We start from the raw sequence: 9,529 nt of genomic DNA, 5'->3' as shown, positions 1-9,529 counted from the left end.
AACTCTAATACTATCCATTCTGACATAGCATTGGAACACAGACTTCACACCTATTACAGTCATAGAGTCATAGAGATGTGCAGCATGGAAACAGACCCTTCGGTCCAACCCGTCCATGCTGACCAGATATCCCAACCCAATCTAATCCCACCTGCCAGCACCCGGCCCATATCCCTCCAAACCCTTCCTATTCATATACCCATCCAAATGCCTCTTAAATGTTGCAATTCTACCAGCCTCCACCACATCCTCTGGCAGCTCATTCCATACACATACCACCCTCTGCGTGAAAAAGTTGCCCCTTAGGTCTCTTTTATATCTTTCCCCTCTCACCCCAAACCTATGCCCTCTAGTTCTGGACTCCCCGACCCCAGGGAAAAGACTTTGCCTATTTATCCTATCCATGCCCCTCATAATTTTGTAAACCTCTATAAGGTCACCCCTCAGCATCCGACGCTCCAGGGAAAACAGCCCCAGCCTGTTCAGACTCTCCCTGTAGCTCAGATCCTCCAACCCTGGCAACATCCTTGTAAATCTTTTCTGAACCCTTTCAAGTTTCACAACATCTTTCCGATAGGAAGGAGACCAGAATTGCACACAATATTCCAACAGTGGCCTAACCAATGTCCTGTACAGCTGCAACATGACCTCCCAACTCGTGTACTCAATATTCTGACCAATAAAGAAAAGCATACCAAACGCTGCCTTCACTATCCTATCTACCTGCGACTCCACTTTCATGCATTTAGAAAAGCAAGGACTGAAGATGGGATGGTCTCAAGGCTTTGTGTGTGGGAAATCATGTCTCACTAACTTGATTCAGTTTTTTGAAGAAATGACAAAGAAGATTGATTAAGGCAGAATGGTGGACGTTGTCTATGTTGACTTCAGCAAGGCATTTGACTAGGTTCTACCTGGGTAGACTGGTTAGCAGGGTTAGATCATATGGAATCCAGGGGGAGCTAGCCAATTGGATACAAAATTCGCCTAATGGTAGGATACAGAGGGTGGTAGTACAGGTGTGTTTTCTAGACTGGAGGCTGTGACCATCAGTGTACTGCAAGGATTGGTGATGGGTCCACTGAAATTTCCCATTTTTTAAAGGATTTGGATGTGAATATAGTAGGTTATGATTTGTAAGTTTGCAGATAACAACAAAATTGGTGATGTTGTGGATAGTGAAGAGGTTACTTGGCGTACAATGTGACCTTGGTCAGATGGGCAAAGGGACTGAGGTAATTAATAGCAGGGCCTTGGGTAGTGTGGTAGAACAGAAGAACCGATGGGTGCTGGTACTTTATGACTCTAATTCTCTTCCTCAATTTGAGATGTTTGCTATGGATTGGAAATTAGCAAGTGTACCCTGCTGTTCAAGACAGAAAGGAGAGAGGTAACAGGAAAACAGTTTGCCTGATATCAGGAGAGGGGGGTCTATTGTTTAAGCTGTAGGTCACAACACACTTTGAAAATCATAAAATGATTAGGTGCATCATATGGCTCTATAAAAGGAAAATTGAATGTTCAAATCTACTAAAAGTCTTTTGAGCCTGTAATTAGCTGAGTAGATTTGATATATAAATATTCATTTAGTAGTGCAGAAGGTGAGTATTGATGAGAAAAACATTTTTTGAAGTTGAGGTGTGCAAGACAAAAATGTGTTGGTTTTCAATAATAGACAACATTTGGTATATTTACATCTTCAGCAGGCCTGATAAGTGGCATCACAAAAGGTTGTTACTGATGGTTCAGGCATTTAAGGCAATATATTAGGAAGCAAAGAAAATTGTTTAATGGACAGAAAACATAGTAGGAATACATGAATCCATTTCAGAATGGCAACGCATAATTAGAGGGGTCCTGCATGGATTAATAATTGGGTTTCAACTGTAAAAAAATCTTCACTGTTGAAACTAAGACATTATCGGAAGACTTTATAATACTGTGGCATATTGATAATAGCTGGAATTTTAATTGCTTGGCTGTCTGCTAGGTCGTCAATTGAGTTAATTAATTATCCAACCATGGAGCATGTTCTGCCCATGGATTGTGAGTGTCCATCATAGCATGGTTGTCTGACAAATAAACCCTGGCAGCCCGCCCCCCCCCCCCCCCCCCCCCCCCCGCCCCCCCGTGTATCCCAGGAGCAAGGGAATCCTTGGAAGCCCCTTTCCAAAAAGCCCATGCATCCAAAGCAAAAACATCCAGAAAAAGGGACCATCCTGCCTGGTCCTATCTTCTTCAAAAAATCTCCATGGTATTTGAGGACACTCCTTCATGATGCAGCCTCATGATGGCTTCCATGAAGGTCAATGCTGTCAAGGCTGCTGGTTTGTTGGTCCTCTGATTGCTCTGGGAGTGTGCCACTATTCTCAATTGGATGGCAGCCCTGACAGCCCCTGTTAATTGGCTACCATTGGCCAACTACCATTCCAGAGACCTACTCCCTCTGGACCAGGTCGGTTCTGGCTTTCAGACCCACTGGCAGATCTTGATCCTCTTCTGAAATCATGGAGGAGGAGAAAGTGAGGACTGCAGATGCCAGGGATCAGAATCGAGAGGGTGGTGCTGGAGAAGCGTAGCAGGTCATGAAAGGCTTATGGCCGTATCGTCGACTCTCCTGCTGCTTGGGTGCTGCCTGACCTGCTGTGCCTCTCCTGAACCACACTTCTGGCCTTTTTATCATATCAACTTTCAATTTTATCTCAAGAGAACAATCCCAACTTTTTCAATCCACCACAGAACTGGTACCAGGGATGAGGGACTTGACTATCTTAAATGATCTCCCTGAAGCCTTCTAAACCTTCCAAAACTGCACTGCCCAAAATTGTTGCTGAGCCAGTGTTTGATAAGAGTTATTGAATGATGGCCCATTCTGAAAGGTTTCCCCTAGCTCCTTCTTTTCTTTTATGTCCTTACTTTATAGTTTAATGGAACTGAAGCTGAGTTCAGTGTTAATTAATAACTTACATTTTAAAAGAGTATAACAAGTATTTTTAAAAGACCATATCATAAATTCTGCGGAAAAAAGATGTTGCTGATGCTTTTTTGCCTTGCACTTAGAGTCTATTGTTTAAAAAGCTGAGCTATCTTGAGAATGAAATTTAAAAGTAGTTCTGGGATATACATAATCAAAGAACAGAAACCAGCATACCCATTATAAAAGATGAAAGTTTTAATCTAAAACTGTTTACTACGCGACACTGGCCCATTTGGCTATAAATTCTGTGAACATGATCTTAACCTCCACATTCAAGTGATGAAGGCTAGTGCTTCCAAATTAAACCTGTCGGACTATAAGCTGGTTGTTGTGGTTCTGTTCGCCGTGCTGGGAATTTGTGTTGCAGACGTTTCGTCCCCTGTCTAGGTGACATTCTCAGTGCTTGGGAGCCTCCTGTGAAGCGTTTCTGCCGAAGGGAACATCACAGAAGCGCTTCACAGGAGGCTCCCAAGCACTGAGGATGTCACCTAGACAGGGGACGAAACGTCTGCAACACAAATCCCCAGCTCGGCGAACAGAACCACAACAACGAGCACGCGAGCTACAAATCTTCTCACAAACTTTGAACTATAAACTGGTGTTGTGTGATTTTTATCATTGAGAATTGGTTAACGCACAGAAGGCAGTGTGTTGAGATTCATGGGTCATTTTATATAGTCATAATCATAGGGTCATACAGTACAGAAACAGACCCTTTGATCCAACCAGTCCATGCCAAATATAATCCCAAACTAATCTAGTCCCACCTGCCTGCTCCTGGCCCATATCCCTCCAAACCTTTCCTATTCATGTACTTATCCAAAGGTATTTTAAACGTAGTAATTGTTCCCACATCCATCACTACCTCAGGAAGTTCATTCCACACACAAACCACCTTCTGTGTAAAACATTTACCTCAGTCATTTTTAAATCGCTCTCCTCTCACATTATAAAATGTGCCTTCTATCCTGGAAACCACACATCCTCGGGAAAAGACAACTACCATTAACTATCTATACCCCTCATGATTTTATAAACCTCTGTCAGGTCGCCTCTCAGCCTCCTACGCTCCGGTGAAAAAGATCCCAGCCTATCCAGCCTTTCTTTATAACTCCAATCTTCCATACCCGGCAACATCCTGGGAGAGTGTCACAAAGATCAAATCTAGGGCTCCAGTTAATATTAATCTATGTTAATGACCTGGGGGGTGGGGGAGGGGAGTGCATGGTGGCTCAGTGGTTAGCACTGATGCCTCACAGCACCAGGGACCTGGGTTCGATTCCTGCCTCAGGCGAGTTTGGTCTGGGTGGGTTACTCTTTGGAGGGTCGGTGTGGACTTGTTGGGCCGAAGGGCCTGTTTCCACACTGTAGGGAATCTAATCTTACTCAAGCATACAAGATTCTGATGGACCTTGGCAGGGTAGATGTTGAGAAGATGCATCCTCCCTCACTCTTACTCCTTTCCCTCCTGCCATTCACGCCCTCTATCCACACTCATTCCCATTCCTCACTCCCTCTATCCTCAGACCCACCATCCCCACTTCCTCCATCTTTATTCCCTCCATCCTCACTCTCTCTCTCCATTGTCATATCCTCCATCCTCATTCTTTCCCTCACCTTACTCCATTCTCAATCCCTCACACAATCACTCTCATCCTTCTCTCCATCCTCACTTCCTCCCTCATACATCCATTCCCATCTCTCACGATCTCCACTCTCACAACCTCCCTCTCATTTCCTCCATGTTCTCTCTCTGCTCTTCACTCTTGCCCTCATGCTTTCTCCAATCTTACTCCCTCCCTTACTCCCTCCTCTTCCTTATATCCTCACTCTCTTCCCAGTATCCCTCCCATTTCCTCCATTCCACTTCCTCCATCCCCACTCCCATTCCTCACTCCCTTCATCCTTACTCTTCCTCTTACATTTCCTCCTCCTTCACCCTCCTTTCTCACTCCATCCATTCTCACTCCCTCACACTCACTCCCTCTTTCATCCTCACTCGTCCGCCCTCCTCCATCTGTTCTGCAATCCATTCCTCTTTGGTCCCTCCTCCACCTCTTCCTCCTCCTTTTGTCTCTTCTCTGTCTAGCTCCTTCCCTCCTCTTCCCTGCCTTTATCCCCATCCATCCCTCCTTCAATGATCACCCCATGCACCCTCACTCCCTCTAATCCATTCTCAGTCACTCCTTCCTCACTCACTCCATTCTAAATCCTTGCACCCTCTAGCCATCTATCCCCATTCCATCGTCTTCCTTCATCACCACTCACCCCTCCTTGTCCTCATTTCCTTGACCCCTTGGATGCTGCCTGGCCTGCTGCGCTTTTCCAGCACCACACTTTTCACCTCTGGTCTCCAGCATCTGCAGTCCTCACTTTCTCCTCATTTCCTTGACCCCTCCATCCTGGCTTTCATCCCCTCACTCCCAAGAGAACAGCACATGGTGTAGGGGTAACAGATGAGCGTGGATAAAGAGCTTGTTAGCCTACAGGAAACAGAGAGGAGGTATAAATGGTGAGCTGTAAGGGATTACTACTGGGTCCTGCATATTACAATCTATATTATGATGAATGGTATGTAATGATGTTTTAAGCTAGAGACCTGATGGGTGTCGGTTAATTTAGAAAGTGGTGCCTTTTTCTTAAACAGCATGAAGGTCAGAGAGTCCTTCTGGAACAGTGATTAAATCAGATGGCAGCCGAGTACAGATTCCTATGTTGTAATATTTACACTGATCACTTTACCACAGCTAGAGTCAACATTCGAGACCATTCGCATTGCTTTCAGTTCACGAGGATCCAGAACTGAGAAACATTTTAATCCAGTTCATTTGAAACAATAGTGTTAGCTGAACGCAATGTGTGTTGTCTCCACAGAATGGCCTTATTCAAACACCAAGACACCTCTGCTCGGTCGGGGTTTAGTCCTGGGACAGACTTCTGATTGGTTGTTCAGCCAAGGCCAGTTGCATTTGTGTGTTCAGGAGGGCCAAGTTAAAAATCACGCAACACCAGATTACAGTAGAGCAGTTTTATTTGGAAGTACTAGCTTTTGGAGTGTTGCTCCTTCATCAGACAGCTACCTGACGAAGGAGCAGTGGTCTGAATACTAGTGCTTCCAAATAAACCTATTGGTCTATAACCTGGTGTGGTGTGACTTTTAACTTTGTCCACCCCAGTCCAACACCGGTTCCTACACATCGTGTTCGGGAGGACTCAGCATAGTAACAGTTTCTTGTTTGGATCCTGGGTGAGTGGTTACAGGTTTGTGTTTGGACAATACAACAGAAATAATCTCTGTCTCTCTGCCACCCACCTGCGAGTGGAGAAGGTAAAAGAAAATTCCAAGCTGATAGCTACTCACTCTTTCTCTCTGAAAATTCCCTCCCTGAAAGAGGAACTGGAGCACTACCTCCTGAGACACTGCAAAGGGGACAATGGTGAATGAATGATTGAAATCAACATGACTACAACTTCATGTCATCCTCAAAGAGTCGGAAGGAATTGGAAGGGAACTGAAGGAACACACCTCATTGATGTCCACAGGTCCGGACTGGTGCCAGAGCCATGCGTCAGAGATTTATTTTCACTTCCCACCCATAGTATTTGTGAATGGTTTCATCTCTTTGTGTTTCTTTTAGTAATTGTATAATTTTTTTAAAAAGTGTTAGAGTTTAAGTTATAGAGTTATATTTTAGCAATTTATATCTGGTGTTGGTTAAAATTGCTTGCTAGTAACAATTAGTGATTTTCTTACAGAATCATAGAGATGTACAGCATAGAAACAGACCCTTCGGTCCAACCCGTCCATGCCGACCAGATATCCCAACCCAAACTAGTCCCATCTGCCAGCACCCGGCCCATATCCCTCCAAAACCTTCCTATTCATATACCCATCCAAATGCTTTTTAAATGTTGCAATTGTACCAGCCTAATGATAAAAAGCTTGTATGCATGTTCTTCTGGATTAAGCAGTCAGGTAGGATGGGGAAATTGGGGCTTTCATCAGGTTTTCACATTTGTGACAACTCCAGGAAAACTGGGATTTGATTTCCAATGCCCTGTCCGAGGGGGTGGGGACATAAGTCATTCAGAAGGCATGTGGTACATTAGCCTTTATCTGGCGAGGTTAGCCTTTACCTTGCTTCAGTTGTACAGAACATTGGCAGAGACTGCATCTGGAGTATTGTGTGCAGTCTTGGTCCCCTTGAATGGAGAGAAACCACAGAAAGCTGCAACACAGTGGGACTTTGGGGGAGTTGTACATGAAACACAGAAAGCTAGCAGACAGGGGCAACAGGGAATCAGGAAGGGTCATGGAATGTAGGCCCTTATTTCATGGGGGTTGGAGTATGAATGAATGAGTGCAGTGAAATGTTCATCAGAGTAGGAAAGGCTTACTGCAACTGGAAAATAGAATATCCTTTTATTGTCACATGTACTCAAGTACAGGAGTACAGTGAAACATTTTTACAATGGCTGCCTCTAATGGTACCGGGGTACAAATCTTGGATACTAAAGAGGAATAAATTGAAAAGTAGTTGCATTCTAATTCTACAAAATTAAGTTAGAACTAGTTAAAGGACTGAGAGTAAGGTGTGCAGTTTTGTTCCACTTATTGAAGAAACGATATTATTTCATCAGAGGCGGTTCAGCAAAGGTTCACTAGGATGAGGAATGGAGGGATTGTCTTATGACCAAAGGTTAAACACATGTTGGGACTCTATTCTGTGGGGTTGAGAAGAATCTCACTGAAACATATCCGATTCTCAAGGAGCTTGACAGGGTCAATGCTGAGAGAGTCAAGGGCCAGAGGGCACTGCCTCAGAATAAAGGGACGCCAACTGAAGACTGAGATGAGGAGGGAATTGCTTCTCTCAGAGAATTGAGAGTCTTTGGAACTCCTTGCGACAGGGAGCTGTAGGGTGCAGAGTCATTTTAGTGGGCGGCACGGTGGCACAGTGGTTAGCACTGCTGCCTCACACCGCCTGAGACCCGGGTTCAATTCCCGACTCAGGCGACTGACTGTGTGGAGTTTGCACGTTCTCCCCGTGTCTGCGTGGGTTTCCTCCGGGTGCTCCGGTTTCCTCCCACAGTCCAAAGATGTGCGGGTCAGGTGAATTGGCCATGCTAAATTGCCCGTAGTGTTAGGTATGGGGTAAATGTAGGGTGGGTTGCGCTTCGGCGGGTCAGTGTGGACTTGTTGGGCCGAAGGGCCTGTTTCCACACTGTAAGTAATCTAATTTCAGGCTGAGATCAATAGTGTCTTGATAAGTTGGGGAAAGGGCAGGAAAATGGATGTGAGGAATGTAGGATCCTGTTGAATGGTGGAGCAGGCCTGAGGGGTTGAATGGCCTACTCCTGTTCCCAGTTCTCACAGTCATGCCTAAGGAAGGACATACCACAGAGGGAACACGATGGAGGTTCACCGGACTGTTTCCTGGGATAATGAGACTGTCCCATGAGGAGATTTTGAGAAGGTTGGGCCTATATTCCATGGAGTTCAGACGGAGAGGCAATCTCATGGAGCTTTACGGAATACTTCAAGGGGTGGACAGAGTAAATGCAGGAAGGATGTTTGACCTGGCTCTGGTCTACAACTAAGGGACACAGTCTCAGAGTCAGGGCCAGGCTCATATGGCACAGATTCTGGATCAGTGGTGCTGGAAGAGCACAGCAGTTCAGGCAGCATCCAAAGTGCAGCGAAATCGACGTTTCGGGCAAAAGCCCTTCATCAGGAATAAAGGCAGTGAGCCTGAAGGGTGGAGTGATAAGCTAGAGGAGGGTGGGGGTGGGGAGAAAGTAACATAGAGTACAATGGGTGAGTGGGGGAGGGGATGAAGGTGATAGGTCAGGGAGGAGAGGGAGGAGTGGATAGGTGGAAAAGGAGACAGGCAGGTAGGACAAGTCCGGACAAGTCATGGGGACTGTGCTGAGCTGGAAGTTTGGAACTAGGGTGAGGTGGGGGAAGGGGAAATGAGGAAACTGTTGAAGTCCACATTGATGCCCTGGGGTTGAAGTGTTCCGAGGCAGAAGATGAGGTGTTCTTCCTCCAGGCGTCTGGTGGTGAGGGAGCGGCGGTGAAGAAGGCCCAGGACCTCCATGTCCTCGGCAGAGTGGGAGGGGGAGTTGAAATGTTGGGCCACGGGGCGGTGTGGTTGATTGGTGCGGGTGTCCCGGAGATGTTCCCTAAAGTGCTCTGCTAGGAGGCGCCCAGTCTCCCCAATGTAGAGGAGACCGCATCGGGAGCAACGGATACAAACAATGATATTGGTGGATGTGCAGGTAAAACTTTGATGGATGTGGAAAGCTCCTTTAGGGCCTTGGATAGAGGTGAGGGAGGAGGTATGGGCACAGGTTTTACAGTTCCTGCGGTGGCAGGGGAAGGTGCCAGGATAGGAGGGTGGGTCGTAGGGGGGGCGTGGACCTGACCAGGTAGTCATGGAGGGAACGGTCTTTGCGGAAGGCGGAAAGGGGTGGGGAGGGAAATATATTCCTGGTGGTGGGGTCTTTTTGGAGGTGGCGGAAATGTCGGTGGATGATTTGGTTTATGCG

This window comes from Hemiscyllium ocellatum, chromosome 5 (genome assembly GCF_020745735.1).
Source record: "Hemiscyllium ocellatum isolate sHemOce1 chromosome 5, sHemOce1.pat.X.cur, whole genome shotgun sequence".
Taxonomy (NCBI): Eukaryota; Metazoa; Chordata; class Chondrichthyes; order Orectolobiformes; family Hemiscylliidae; genus Hemiscyllium; species Hemiscyllium ocellatum.
This window is presented reverse-complemented; position numbering follows the sequence as displayed.